We start from the raw sequence: 16,257 nt of genomic DNA on the forward strand, positions 1-16,257 counted from the left end.
TGTCAGGTATTATGGGCCTAATCAAGACGATCCTTCGGTCCTTGATTCTCTATTTTCTCACCTTTTGTCATTTCCGGAGCCGACTATTTTAGCAGGGGACTTCAATATAGTACTTGACCCTTCATTAGATAAGACCCCCAGCAGTAGACCGCAGGCTCTTTCAAAATCTAGAGCCTTCTTATTAAACTGCATGAAGCAATATGTCTATGTAGACATCTGGAAGGCAAGGTCAGGACAACAACTAGGAGTCTCTTTTCGCAACTATAAGTATCACCATCAATCAAGAATAGACTTTTTTTTAATAAGTCACAAGTTGGTTGACTCCGTTAAGAGCGTTTGTTATTCCCCTTCACAACTCTCAGATCACTCATCAGTATCTTTGGATCTTAATGGAATTACCAAAACCTCTTACAGATCTTGGTCTTTTGATCGTTCCTTACTTTCGTCACCTGAGGATGTTTCCTATATTAAAACTGAAGCACAGAACTATATGCAAACCAACATTGGGTCGGCCTCTTCCAGTGTAGTATGGGATGCCTTTAAGTGCTGTCTGCGAGGCTTAATCACAAATAAGGTTGCATTCCGGAGGAACCAGTATAATCAGGAAGTTGCTTCTATTGAAGCAGATCTAATTAAAAACTCAAGCTGAAATTGATGCTAGTAGTAATGTCTCTGAATCCACGCAATTGTTGCTACAGAATAAACTACTTTCTTTAAAAGGGCAACTGGGTTCTGTCCTAAACCAGCGTATCCTACAGATATGGGAAGCAAGTAAACTAGCCCATTTCGAATATGGGGAAGGGGCTGGTAAATTATTGGCCTGGAAGTCTAAAACCGATCAGGCCCGAAACAACATGATTCTGTCACGACAAGTGTTGGTACTTTTTCTTCTGATGTAGACATCAGAAGAGTATTCAAAGATTACTTTCAATCTATATATCAGGAAGATAAAAACATGACCTCAGAAAGTATTGAGAGTTGGCTGGGCAGAGTTACTTTACCGACGCTCTCCCCAACACAACACACCTTTCTCGATAGTCTTATCACCGAGGAAGAGGTTATGACGGCAATCCATGGTAGTAAGGGCGGTAAGGCGACAGGCCCTGACGGCTTACCAGCTGAAATCTATAAAATTTGGTGAAAGAAACAACTCCCCTTCTCACCATCCTATTCAATCAAATACTACAGGATGGTGTGTTACCACCGACTACCTGGGATAACGCATCAATTACGCTTATTTTAAAGCCCGGGAAGCCGGCCTTTAATTGTGGGTCATACCACCCAATTTCAATACTGAACGCAGGCTACAAAATGTTTGCATCTATCTTAGCGAAGAGGCTGGGTTCGGTCGCACCGGATATTTTATACCCTAACCAGAAGGGGTTTGTAAAGGGTCGTCAACTTTACGAACTCACGTACGATCTGATAGGGGCCATCGATATGGCAACCACAGACTCCATACCTTTAGCTGTCCTTATGTTGGATGCCACCAAGGCCTTTGACAGGGTCAATTGGTTGTACCTGTCGGGGGCTTTGGCAAAGTTCAACGTTGGTGAGGGCTTTCGTGGAGCTGTTAGTCTTTTATATCAAAGCCCCACGGCCTGCGTGCTGGTCTATGGTGACTTATCAGATCCTTTTAAGATCACACGGGGGACGCGGCAGGGCTGCCCTCTTTCCCCTCTTCTATTTGATCTCTATATAGTACCTCTTGCTCAAAGATTAAGAGAGGACATTAATATCAAGCCTTTCACTTATAGGGATTGGGAAAGGAGGGTAGCCCTATATGCGGACGATATCCCGATCTTTTCATCCGAGATCCGCACCGCGTTCCCTGCAGCCATCAAGCTGGCTTTAGAGTTCCGGGAAATTTCAGGATACGAGGTAAATACCTCGAAGATTGAAATGATGGTGTGAAATGACGATCCAAGCGAAATAAACCTGCAACCCAACATAAATCTTCGATATTTAGGGCTTAACATCGTTAAGGACATCAATCAGATTGTAACCACCAATTTTGCTGCCGTTGCAAAAGAATGCCGAAAATTAATGCGATCTTGGCTTCATCTCCCATTATCTATGCTAGGTAGAGTCAATTTGGTAAAAATGACTATTCTACCAAAGATTTCTTTTTTATTTAACACAATTCCTCTTTACTTTGATGCATCTTCATTGGCTAAATTACAGGGAGATATCACTTCATTTATTTGGAATAAACGGATCCCAGAGATCTCTTGGAAGAAACTTAGGCGTCGCAGGGAGTAAGGCGGATTGGCAGGTCCAGATCTGCAAATTTACGCATGGGCGTTTCAACTATCCCATGCGCGAATACTACTAAAGATGCCAACAGATGAGGGGATTGAGAGTATGTTCTTGGCTTTATTGAAAGGGGAAGGAGTCGGGCAGTCGGGCTTTTTGTTTAAGTTTGGTGACTCTACATTTTTAAAAAAAGTCAAACTAAAGGTCTTGCGGGATATGGCGAGAACTTGGACTAGGTTGAGGTCATTAATAAAGCTGGGGTATTTCTCTATCAGGTCTCCGATTTGGGGCCTCCCCGAGAGTCCAGGTTGGCTGGGAGACAGTTTAGCAGTCCTGTTAAGGGAGGCAGGAATTGAAGTCTGGGGAGACTTGTTTGTGGAAGGGTGCTTGCTCCCTTGGGATTATCTAATAAGCAAAGTTGGGCCCAATTTTTCTAGATTTAAGTATATGCAGATAGCTAGTTGGGCTCAAGCATTTGCCTCCCAACCTGCTCGGTGGAGCAGTCTTCTCTTCGGGGGGAGCTGTCAACTTGAATCACTTCTGTTAGATAAACCCCCGGCCAAGAAGGAGATTTCCCTATGGTATAACCTAATTCAGGAAGAAATAGGCGGTGAATTCTATCTACCCGAGTCACTGTGGGGTTCTTCGATGCCTGGCCGAAATGTGCAAGAACTATGGTCAACGTCCTGCAAAGTTTTTTGGGACATTGTTAAACCGGCCTGGCTTCGTAGGAATCACCTTTTTACCATGCATAGGGCCTACTATTCCCCACAGAGACTGTCAAAATTTTCTTCGGGAGGTCCAGTGGCATGTGCACGGTGTGGCCGGATGTACACATGTTTTTTTAATGTCCCCATGTGGCTCTTTTCTGGGACTCAATAAGCAATAAACTTACAGCCTCACTGGGCTTTACTGTAACAGTGAACCTCCCCCTCGTAATTTTTGGAGTTCTGGACTATGCTCGGAGCCCAGCCAAGAATCTTCTGTTCTATTCCATCTTACTGGCACGAAGGGAAATCTGCAGAAGATGGAAGGACTCTACCCCTCCTTCTCTTAATGACTGGTGTGCCTCAGTCCTGCAAGTCTCGAAATTAGATCTTGCTAGGGCTGGAAATCAAGATAAGAGAGCTTTTTGGCATCTACTTGACTAGGCCCATTGACTGTACCAGGGTTCCCCCTCCCCCCCCTCCCTCCCCCCCTAGTCCGATGATTACGCAACTATAGTTTAAATCTCCCTGCTATGCCCTTTCTCCTCCGTTGGAATTTCGGCAAGCATTGGTTGTAACTGGTACTGTGGTTTCATTTGCCGCCTAGATCTCTGGGCGTCTGACTTCTGTAGAATATGTCATTGCTGTTGGGAGTCGGAATCACTCGTAATCTTCTTATCCCTGCCAGTTTTGAAACTGAGGCAGCATGACATCACTTTTTCTACTCTTTCCCTTTGGTGTCAGCATTTGAAACCATGGTGGCTGATGAGGACCAATAAAAATAAATTAAAAAAAACAAAACAATGGATTAAACCCAGATCTGTGACAGGTGGTGAATGTTTTGCCATTGTGCAACATTCCATCCTATGTGAATAATATAAACATACAATTTGACCCCCACACCTACAGTTTGAACTTGTTATTTAGAAAAACAATAATCAGGACTATTTCTGATTACGTAGGCTTATTTATTTTGGCCCTTGCTTTTTTATTTTTGTTTTTTCAAATCAAGAAATTAGATATGTACGAGAAAGACACTAAACAGGTAATCATTAATCAAACTATAACAATTCATGAATAACAATACATTATTTACAAATACGTTAAGTCATACAATACAAAAAGAACATTCAGATGAAAAAATATTTTGCACATTATTTACAGTGATGATATATATCGAAATAGTGAAATACAGAAGGAATTATTTATAGTGATAACACGTATCAAATAGTGAAACAAGATGATGATTCTTTTGAAAGAATCTACATGAAGGCTGGTCGATATAAGTAAATTAATATTATATCACAATCATTGCTTTATGTTTTTTTGGGGAGCCTTCTTACTTGTGTGTTGTGCTGTTCATCCTATGTGGGAAGGGTATACATAGATGTGGGTCCCTTGCTCACTAAGCCACTGGAGTCAAGCTATCCTGGCTGAAGACGGCTGATAGCCAGAAATAGGTCCTAGTATGCTTGATTCCGGTCCAGGAAAGACATGGCTTGGCAGTTCGGGCTGGACTGTTCCCATGAGGCACAGGGTCAAGACTGGTTTGCATATGGCCATGTCTGAACTTGGATGGCTACGTGAGCAAAATAACGATGGATTAAACCCAGATCTGTGACTGGGGGTGAATGTTTTGCCATTGTGCAACATTCCGCCCATCATCTTGTGTGTTGTGCTGTTCACCCTCAGTGGGAAGGGTATGCCCAGGAGTGGGTCCCTTGCTCACTAAGCAACTGGAGTCAACGCCTTCCTGGCTGAAAACAGCTGATAGCCAGAAACCGGTCCTAGGATGCTTGGTTCCGGTCCAGGAAAGACATGGCTTGGCAGTTCGAGCTGGACTGTTCCCATGAGGCACAGGGTCAAGACTGATTTGCATATGGCCATGTCTGAACTGGGGTGGCTTGGTGAGAAAATATCGATGGATTAAACCCAGATCTGTGACTGGGGGTGAATGTTTTGCCATTGTGCAACATTCCGTCCATCATCTTGTGTGTTGTGCTGTTCACCCTATGTGGGAAGGGTATGCACAGACGTGGGCCCCTTGCTCACTAAGCCACTGGAGTCAAGCTATCCTGGCTGAAGACGGCTGATAGCCAGAAATCGGTCCTAGGATGCTTGATTCCGGTCCAGGAAAGACATGGCTTGGCAGTTCGGGCTGGACTGTTCCCATGAGGCACAGGGTCAAGACTGATCTGCATATGGCCATGTCTGAACTGGGGTGGCTTGGAGAGCAAAATAACGATGGATTAAATCCAGATCTGTGACTGGAGGTGAATGTTTTGCCATTGTGCAACATTCCGTCCATCATCTTGTGTGTTGTGCTGTTCACCCTATACGGGAAGGGTATGCCCAGGCATCGGTCCCATGCTTACTAAGCCACTGGAGTCAAGCTATCCTGGCTGAAGACGGCTGATAGCCAGAAACAGGTCCTAGAATCCTAGATTCCGATCCAGGAAAGACATGGCTTGGCAGTTCGGGCTGGACTGTTCCCATGAGGCACAGGGTCAAGACTAATTTGCATTTGGTCATGTCTGAACTGGGGTGGCTTGGTGAGCAAAATAACGATGGATCAAACCCAGATCTTTGACTTTGGTTGAATGTTTTGCCATTGTGCAACATTCCGTTTATCATCTTGTGTATTGTGCTGTTCACCCTATGTGGGAAGGGTATGCCCAGATGTGGGTCCCTTGCTCACTAAGCCACTGGAGTAAAGCTATCCTGGCTGAAGATGGCTGAGAGCCAGAAACCAGTCCTAGGATGCTTGATTCCGGTCCAGGAAAGACATGGCTTGCCAGTTTGGGCTGGACTGTTCCCATGAGGCACAGGGTCAAGACTGATTTGCATATGGCCATGTCTGAACTGGGGTGGCTTGGAGAGCAAAATAATGATGGATTAAACCCAGATCTGTGACTGGGGGTGAATGATTTGCCATTGTGCAACATTCCGTCCATCATCTTGTGTGTTGTGCTGTTCACCCTATGTGGGAAGGGTATGCCCAGACGTGGGTCCCTTGCTCACTAAGCCACTGGAGTCAAGCTATCCTGGCTGAAGATGGCTGATAGCAGAAACCGGTCCTAGGATGCTTGATTCCGGTCCAGGAAATACATGGCTTGGCAATTCGGGCTGGACTGTTTCCATGAGGCACAGGGTCAAGACTGATTTGCATATGGCCATGTCTGACCTGGGGTGGCTTGGTGAGCAAAATAACGATGGATTAAACGCAGATCTGTGACTGGGGGTGAATGTTTTGCCATTGTGTAACATTCCGTCCATCATCTTGTGTGTTGTGCTGTTCACCCTATGAGGGAAGGGTATGCCCAGGCATGGGTCCCATGCTCACTAAGCCACTGGAGTCAAGCTATCCTGGCTGAAGACGGCTGATAGCCAGAAACCGGTCCTAGAATGCTTGATTCCGATCCAGGAAAGACATGGCTTGGCAGTTCGGGCTGGACTGTTCCCATGAGGCACAGGGTCAAGACTAATTTGCATTTGGTCATGTCTGAACTGGGGTGGCTTGGTGAGCAAAATAACGATGGATCAAACCCAGATCTGTGACTTTGGTTGAATGTTTTGCCATTGTGCAACATTCCGTTTATCATCTTGTGTGTTGTGCTGTTCACCCTATGTGGGAAGGGTATGCCCAGACGTGGGTCCCTTGCTCACTAAGCCACTGGAGTCAAGCTATCCTGGCTGAAGACGGCTGATAGCAGAAACCGGTCCTAGGATGCTTGATTCCGGTCCAGGAAATACATGGCTTGGCATTTCGGGCTGGACTGTTTCCATGAGGCACAGGGTCAAGACTGATTTGCATATGGCCATGTCTGAACTGGGGTGGCTTGGTGAGCAAAATAACGATGGATTAAACGCAGATCTGTGACTGGGGGTGAATGTTTTGCAATTGTGTAACATTCCGTCCATCATCTTGTGTGTTGTGCTGTTCACCCTATGAGGGAAGGGTATGCCCAGATGTGGGTTCCTTGCTCACTAAACCACTGGAGTCAAGCTAACCTGGCTGAAGACGGCTGATAGCCAGAAACCATTCCAAGGATGCTTGATTCCTATCCAGGAAAGACATGGCTTGGCATTTCGGGCTGGACTGTTTCCATGAGGCACAGGGTCAAGACTGATTTGCATATGGCCATGTCTGAACTGGGGTGGCTTGGTGAGCAAAATAACGATGGATTAAACCCAGATCTGTGACTGGGGGTGAATGTTTTGCCATTGTGCAACATTCCGTCCATCATCTTGTATGTTGTGCTGTTAACCCTATGTGGGAAGGGTATGCCCAGACGTGGGTCCCTTGCTCACTAAGACACTGGAGTCAAGCTATCCTGGCTGAAGACGGCTGGTAGCCAGAAACTGGTCCTAGGGTGCTTGATTCCGGTCCAGGAAAGACATGGCTTGGCAGTTTGGGCTGGACTGTTCCTATGAGGTACAGGGTCAAGACTGATTTGCATATGGCCATGTCTAAACTGGGGTGGCTTGGTGAGCAAAATAACGATGGATTAAACCCAGAACTGTGACTGGGGCTGAATGTTTTGCCATTGTGCAGCATTCCATCCATCATCTTGTGTGTTGTGTTGTTGACCCTATGAGGGAAGGGTATACCCAGACATGGGTCCCTTGCTCACTAAACCACTGGAGTCAAGCTAACCTGGCTGAAGACGGCTGATAGCCAGAAACTGTTCCTAGGATGCTTGATTCCTGTCCAGGAACGACATGGCTTGGCAGTTCGGGCTGGACTGTTCCCATGAGGCACAGGGTCAAGACTGATTTGCATATGGCCATGTCTAAACTGGGGTGGCTTGGTGAGAAAAACAACGATGGATTAAACCCAGATCTGTGACTGGGGGTGAATGTTTTGCCATTGTGCAACATTCCGTCCATCATCTCGTGTGTTGTGCTGCTCACCCTATGTGGGAAGGGTATGCCCAGACGTGGGTCCCTTGCTCACTAAGCCACTGGAGTCAAGCTATCCTGGCTGAAGACGGCTGATAGCCAGAAACTGGTCCTAGGATGCTTGATTCTGGTCCAGGAAAGACATGTCTTGGCAGTTCGGGTTGGACTGTTCCTATGAGGTACAGCATCAAGACTGATTTGCATATGTCCATGTCTGAACTGGGGTGGCTTGGTAAGCAAAATAACAATGGATTAAACCCAGATCTGTGACTGGGGGTGAATGTTTTGCCATTGTGCAACATTCCGCCCATCATCTTGTGTGTTGTGCTAGCAATTAAATAAGACATGGTAAAGACCCAGTACTCATGGGAGTTTACAAATGAAGACAAGGCGGTACTAAGGAGGGACTAACAAGCCTATTAACGAATCAGAAACCAGTTTTTTACAAAGGACAATGACACAAGCCAATTAAAAATATGGGCGGGGAATCAGTGGAGCTTCAAGCCCAAACTCAATTACAATATGCCTCGCAAAACAACTAATGCGCTGCCCAGGGGCGACCTAAAAACGAGTCCTGGAAGGCTAGGAGAACCATGGCCATCCCAGACCACTTCCTGCATATACTAGCAAAAAAGTACCTTAACATCAAAGTATGGGGAGTCTTCCTGGATTTTAACTGGTCTGGTTTATTTCATAGATCTCTGGACAGAAAGTTGTTTAAACTGCCACCACATGTGCCAATGGGATTGAATCCTGAATTTCACTTTCTTTAATTTCAGTGGCCAAATTGAGAAACTGAGGGGGCCTTGGTCGAGCATATGCAACATATCAGCAGAAATTAATTCTAGGGTACAAAGATCTTTTTCTCGTGATGACCTTACGGAACATTACTATCGTGCCTGTTTCACCCCTGAGGCGGAAGCCGGGGGCTCTCCCTGCTTTCCTTTACTTCATTTAAAAAAATTGTGAATTTGCATTTTTATTATTTGCGCCGTGTTTCTCTGCAAGCAGCTTTACTTACTTGTGGGGAATTTTTAAAAAAAGATTGTGGAGCTCGCCAAACCTCCAACCCCGATCCCCTGTGCAGCCGAGTAGGTGCTGGCGCTGAGGGACAGGGACAGGGGCTTACAGCCGCTCATAACCGCCTTCTTGAGAGGGCTAAGGGGTTTGCAGTCTAGCTGCAGGACGCCTCCCGCCCTCCTCTGCACCATATAAGTATCACATGTCTCTACGTCCGCGCAGCGGGCGCGCCTTTGGCGCGCCTTTGGCGCGCCAAAGGCAAGCCCGTCTGCGCCTGTCCGCGCCCGACCGGGACCAGGGGCCACCCCCCCTGTCCATTTTCAGAGACAGAGGTTGATATATAATAGGGACTCCCTGTACCAACTGCGACCCTCTACACTAGCATGCTGCTATCACCATTTTCACCCTTTGGTGACCCCCCATCTCTGCCCTCATTGTAAGTCAGAGATAACTAACCTATCTACCCAGACGGTTTTAAAGGATTATCATATGTTTCTTAATTGCAGGTCTCTTCCAAAACACAGCCTAGAGATATCCCTGTTGTTGGATGAGCACACCCCGGATGCAGTCTTTTTAACTGAGACTTGGTTGACCCAAGACTCCCAGTATGATCTAGTGCAAGCCCTTATTCCTGGCTATCAGATAGCCCGATTAGATCATCAATCAATCAATCAATCAATCAGAACATTTGTATAGCGCACTACTCACCCGGAGGGTCTCAAGGCGCTGGGGGGGGGGGGGGGGTCCGCTACTGCTCGAACAGCCAGGTCTTGAGCTGCTTCCTGAAGGCGAGGTGGTCCTGGGTCAGGCGGAGGTGGGTCGGAAGGGAGTTCCAAGTCTTGGCGGCCAGGTAGGAGAAGGCCCTTCCTCCTGTGGTGGCTCTTCGGGTGCGGGGGACGGCGGCGAGGGCGTGGCTGGTCGATCGAAGCTGGCGCGTGGGAGCGTAGAAGTTGAGGCGGCTGTTGAGGTATCCTGGTCCTTGGTTGTGTAGGGCTTTGTGTGCGTGGGTGAGGAGCCGGAAGGTGATTCTCTTGTTGACCGGGAGCCAGTGCAGGTCTCTCAGGTGTCCGGAGATGTGGCTGCGGCGGGGGATGTCCAGGATGAGTCGTGCTGAGGTGTTCTGGATCCGCTGGAGTCTCTTCTGGAGTTTGGCGGTGGTGCCGGCGTAGAGGGAGTTGCCGTAGTCCAGCCGGCTGGTGACGAGGGCCTGGGTGACCGTCTTCCTGGTTTCGGTGGGGATCCATCGGAAGATCTTGCGTAGCATTCGCAGGATGTTGAAGCACGACGAGGAGACGGCGTTGACTTGTCTGGTCATGGAGAGGGAGGAGTCCAGGATGAAGCCCAGGTTGCGTGCGTGGTCAGTTGGTTTGGGTGCGCAAGGTAAAGGCGGAGGGCTTGTGATCATTTATAAGGACATCTATATATGTCGCTGCTTACGGAGTCTATTGCTGATTGTGAAAGTCTGCCCTTTGTTATTGAATTTTCACCCAATAACAGCTTCTCTGGCATTCTTATCTACCGCCCCCCTGGACCTATAAAACAATTTCAAATAGCTCTTCCTTCTGTCGTGGCAGAATTGGTCACATCTCCCTCAAATTTCACACTACTTGGAGATTTCAATATCCATTTCGATAACATCTTAGACACCATCACCACAGGAATCACAGCCAGCTTAGCTGCTATCCAACTAGAGCAACTTGTCTTAGGTTCAACACATATTAAAGGTCATATTTTAGACCCAGCATTCAGTAACAGCGAACACCTTAAAGTGGGCAGCATCAGCCACCTTCCATGGACTGATCATTTCTTGATCCCTTTAACCTGGACTACTTCTAAAACCCCATCCTTCATCCCCCTCCCACGAAAAACTCGAAACTGGTCCAAGCTCAGTACAGATAATTGGACCAGTATTCTTACTGCCGCTAGGCCCTCACTCTCCTGTGACCCTTGCATTAATAACAGGTTATTTACCAACTGGATTACAAGCTCCTTGGACTCCGCACTTCCTTTCCGTACCTCTGGCACAAAAAGGCAGCAAAAAACAGCACCCTGGTACTCAGAAGAGCTTAGGGGGAAAAAACTTCTTTGTAAAAGATTAGAAAGAAAGTGGGGTATGACTTACGATTCTACGGACAAAGCGATCTATAGGGAAGCCATTAGGACCTATAAAATTGAAATAAAAATCACACAGTCTGCTTACTATACCGAAAAGATTAGGGGCCCGATGTAGGTCGGTCGGTAACGGCCGAAAATCGGTATTTTCGGCCGTTACCGACCGGTATTCAGTAAATGGTATGTAGGGCCACATATTTCACAGAATCGGTAAATTTACCGATCGGTAAATTTACCGATTCTGTGAAATACCAAATCGGTATTTATACCTATTCGGTAATTTTGTTATGTAGGTGGGACTCTTCTGAGTCCCACAACCCTTACCGAATCTGTATTTTACCATCAAATATATTTGATGGTAAAATACCGATTCCGGTGTGCATGCACATGTGTGCATGCACACCTGTGCCATATGACAGGTATGCCTGCCACATGGCCCCCGAATCTTTTTTGGGGGTGCTAGAGGGTGTCAAAGTGACACCCCCTGCACCCTTGTCAAAATCTGTATTTACCGATTCGGTAAATACCGACCGGTAATGCCCCATTCATTCCTATGGGCTTCAAAGCCCATAGGAATGAATGGGGCTTTACCGGTCGGTATTTACCGATTCAGTAAATACAGATATTTACCGATTCGGTAAAAGGAACATCTTGATTTTCCTACATATCCACCCCTTAGATTTACCGATCTTTAATTACCGAATCGGTAGAATTCGGTAATTAAAAATCGGTAAATCTATTTTACCTACATCGGGGCCTAGGTCGGCTAAGTCTAAGCCTAAAGAGATCTATCAGATAGTGAAAACACTGACTAGGCTGCCGCCTCCCTCACTGGTAATGATAATTCATCCTCTCGATGTGACGAATTGGCTAATTCCTTCTTTTTGAAAGTAAATACAATCTACCTCTCCTTTTCAGATCCAGACGCAGAATTGTCCAATCAAAGATCAGACCTACCCATAGAGATAGAGGCTTCCCCTCAAAAAAACTACCTGGCCCACTTTCCTTTGCTGCACCTTGACACTCTTGAGCTCCTAATCCCTAATAAACCAAATAAAATCGGGTTTTCCATGTGACCCTGCTCCCCCTGGCACGCTGATCCTAGCCAATAAAGTAATTCTTCCCACACTTATGGAGTTGTTGAACTCTTCCATAGTAAGTGGGATAGTGCCACAGGACTGGAAACATGCCATGGTTCGAGCTTTGCTCAAGAAACCCGCTCTGGATCCGACGAACTTTAATAACTATCGTCCGATATCACTTCTTCCCTCGGTAACCAAGATCGTAGAGAAACATATTAATATCATTGTAACTCAGTTCCTTGAGCGTAACCATCTGCTTGACGTTTCCCAGACAGGTTTCCGCCCCAAACATGGGACGGAGACTGCTTTGCTGGCTGTGACAGAAGAGACAAGGCGGATCCTGGATCAGGGAGGGTCAGTGGCAGTGGCATCCTCCTTGACCTGAGCGCCGCCTTTAATAGGGTAAACCATAAAATTGTCTTAAACCGTCTCCTTGACCTGGGAATATCGGGAGAGGCCCTGGCTTGGTTCAGGTCCTTTTTAAGTGATCGAACTTTCCAGGTCTTTGAAGGCACATTGGTCTCTTCTAGCAAGCCACTGGGATGTCGGGTGCCGCAGGGCTCTTCATTGAGCTCTACGCTCTTTAATGCATACATGAGACTGCTGGCTGGGATTGCGCGTCCGCATGCTATTAACATCATTACCTATGCGGACGATATCCAGCTAGTGGTCTCCCTTGTGCAAGAGAGCAGCCCACTATCACAGTCCAATTTAACAACATGCCTGGAACAGGTCAAGAGCTGGATGACGAAGTCCTGTTTGAAGCTCAATGACGATAAAACAGAGCTTATGCTCCTAGGCCCCTCAGCCCCTTCTACCTTGGAGCTGTTATGGCCTTTGAGCATGGGCACAGCCCCCACCCCCAGAGACAACATCAAAAGCCTGGGGGTGTGGATGGACAAATCATTGAGCTTCGACATGCAGTCTACTAAAGACTCAGCGACCTGCTTTGGCCTCTTGAGGATGATTAAAAGAATTCTTCCACTTCTTCCCTTTGAGGCCAGGCAGATAGTTATACAGGGCTTAATTCAATCCCGCCTTGACTTCAGCAATGCTCTGTACCTGGGGACGCCGGAGTACACTCTACAAAAATTGCAGCGTATTCAAAATTGTGCAGCCCGCACACTGCTTGGAACTCCCCGTAGAACCTCAATAAAATCTGGTTTAAGAGCGTTGCACTAGCTCCCCATTAGAGAGAGAGAGTCAAGTTTAAATCTATGTGCATCGCCCACCAAGCTTACTGGAAATCCGGCCCAGAAATCAGCCACTCTCTGGTATCACCATACCAACCCACTAAATCCCTCCGCTCCTCACATGCTTTTTTAGCTCAAGTTCCTAGGATTCAAAGAGCAAGGGCCGGAGGTCGATCCTTTGCTTATAAAGCCCCTAAACTTTGGAACGCTCTACCCCTTCATCTTAGAGCTGATTCTAACCTGCTGAGCTTCCGCAAACAGCTCAAGACTTTTCTTTTTAATTAGCTGGATCTTCCCCTGCTCTTTTTCTGAAGGTACTGTCTGTAGTCTTAGCGCCTGGACGCCTCAGGGCAGCTGTTAGCGCTTAATAAAACTATTTTCATTTCACAAAGAGTTGGCATGCCCATGTATAAACCTAATTCAGCCAACTATAAAATGACAAGTGGGCTTGAACCTCAAGAAAATGCAAAATACATCGTAAAAAAGGAGGATATTTGTGCATGCTTCGGCCACTAACAAGATCTGCCAACTCAGCAAAAGGTCAGGATGGAAAGGATCCAATCAGAGATCCATTAACCCTTGTAAATATTTCTGGTGCTGAGCCCAGAGCATGAATGATGGTAAGTAGTCTACCATGATTCCGCTTCGCCCCAACGAGAGAGCACCTTTAAAGTATACAATGTAGCTATTCCACAGAGCAGTCTCAAGGCAAAACATCATGACCTGTCTTTAAGTGAAATAAAGCTCTGAGGCGCAGCCATGGTTGGAGCTCGTGACGCGAACACTTAGTCATGTATCACGCACATAAAACCATCAAGCTGTTTTCAAGCTGCAGAAAGTATTGCTTGGTTCAAATGAGCTATTTGAGACATCCGCCTCCCTCACTTCAAATGTTGGTTGAGTTGTTGTGATAGAATGCAGTAAAGGAACCTAATACTATAATGTACTGCATATATTTGTAGAGGGGTTGTACTGCATATATGTTCTACATATTTGTATGGAGAGAGTTCAAGTCGATATCACAGTGCATACCAACTGGCAGAGGAAACAAGCATTGTGAGAAATGATTTGATTTGAAATATATGCCTATATATACAATAAAACTGGAAAGCATAGCTCTGACCATGTGACGTCGATATCACAATGCATAGAGAGAAACACATCAATAAGATACACACTACGGGCCCAATTCACAGAACTAACTTAAAACAAAATCCTAAACGTACTAACATTTTCGTATTCACAGAAGGCACTTACTCATTTTGGTATTCACAGAAGACACTTACTCATTTCGGTATTCACAGAAGTTAGGAGTTCTAACTTTAGGACTCCTAAATGCCGTCTGTGAATACCGAAAGTCTTAAAATTAGGATTTTTCTCAATTTAGTAGTAGTAAAGTTAGGCCTCCTAACTTTAGGACTCCTAAATGCCGTCTGTGAATACCGAGAGTCTTAAAATTAGGATTTTTCTCAATTTAGTAGTAGTAAAGTTAGGAATCCTAACTTTAGGACTCCTAAATGCCTTCTGTGAATACCGAAAGTCTTAAAATTAGGATTTTTATTGTATATAGGCCCTGTATATGATATTTCTATCATATTTTTGTATGAATTGTCTTTTTATTGTACTTTTATGATTGTCTTGAAAAGCAATCGAATAAAGTGAATTGAATTGAATTGTAGGTTACCGCACATTCCTTCCACGTGGATTCAATGTATGTCGACATGAAGATTTTACCACGGTTCCATATTAGCTCCTTGAGGAACCCCACATGGGTAAATATCCTCATCAATGCCCTGGCCACCGCAGGCACAGCCACTGTCACCAGAGGTATGGCCTCAGGGTACCAGGTGGCATGATCCACCAAGACCAGCATGAACCTGTTGCCAAGGGCTGGTGGCTTAGTGGACTAATGCACCCACTGTAGGGGCCAGTGTTCAACCTCACGGCAGTTCCACTCAGCCTTTTATCCTTCTGAGGTTGATAAAATGAGTACTAATGACTTGGGTAACAATAAATCTCTGTTGTAGGAAAGTAGGATCTGCTTTCATGGTTAATACCCCTCTTTGGTGTCAGTATGTTTGTTACCTAGTCTGACTGGGATCCTGCTAATCAGGACCCCAGTTACCGTGCTTTCTCCCTAAATTGACCATGGCAAGTAATTCCTTACATCTACAATTGTAGGCCCCTAGTATATGTTGCTAAGGTACCAAGGGCATAGGTATACCAGGGGTCTCCCTTGGGCTGCAGCATGTATTGTTCTGCCCATGGGAGTCCACTTAAACTGTGACTACAGGCCTGCTATTGCAGGCGGTGGGAGATGGGGCTTGCACCTCTTACAACAGATATAACTTTCCTTATATCTGAGGTCACCACTCTTAAAACCTATAAGTCACCCCTATGGCAGGCTGTTCAGTCTTGAGGGCAGGGTGTTTGGTTATGAGCGTGAGGGTGCCCATGCATGAGCAGGACACCATTAAAAATCCATGAGTTGATTGCTTGTAAGTGCGGTCAGCCATTGTAATTAATATAGTGGACATTAGTCATTCCGAGTCTAACTATATAATAGCTGCACCCAACCCAGTCATGTTTGGTATCACTCATGTTGGATTCATACCCCAACTCCAATTCCACTGTTGGAAGTATGATTCCATGTCCTGTGGGGCTCCTTTGGGGTACCGCTCTGTACTCCTGGTTACAGCCTTTCAGGATCTGACTGCAAGCTAGTGCTGCTGCCGACCACAGACATGATTCTGCCCAAGCAGGGGCAGGTGGAACAAGAGGTTTCCTGTCACAGGGAAATGTGATCAACTCCCAGAGAGGACTTAGTGCATTGGGCTGTGGTGGGAACGCTTACCATCGCCACCAGACTGCTTTGAGGGGCACATTTGATGCCCTTCTGGCATACTCCAGTTGAACCAGTTCAGGGAGCCCTTGGCTACCGCTCTGGGGCAAAACTGGACAAAGGCTATGGGAGTATCCTCCTCC

The sequence above is a fragment of the Lissotriton helveticus genome, chromosome 1_1 (genome assembly GCF_964261635.1).
Source record: "Lissotriton helveticus chromosome 1_1, aLisHel1.1, whole genome shotgun sequence".
NCBI lineage: Eukaryota > Metazoa > Chordata > Amphibia > Caudata > Salamandridae > Lissotriton > Lissotriton helveticus.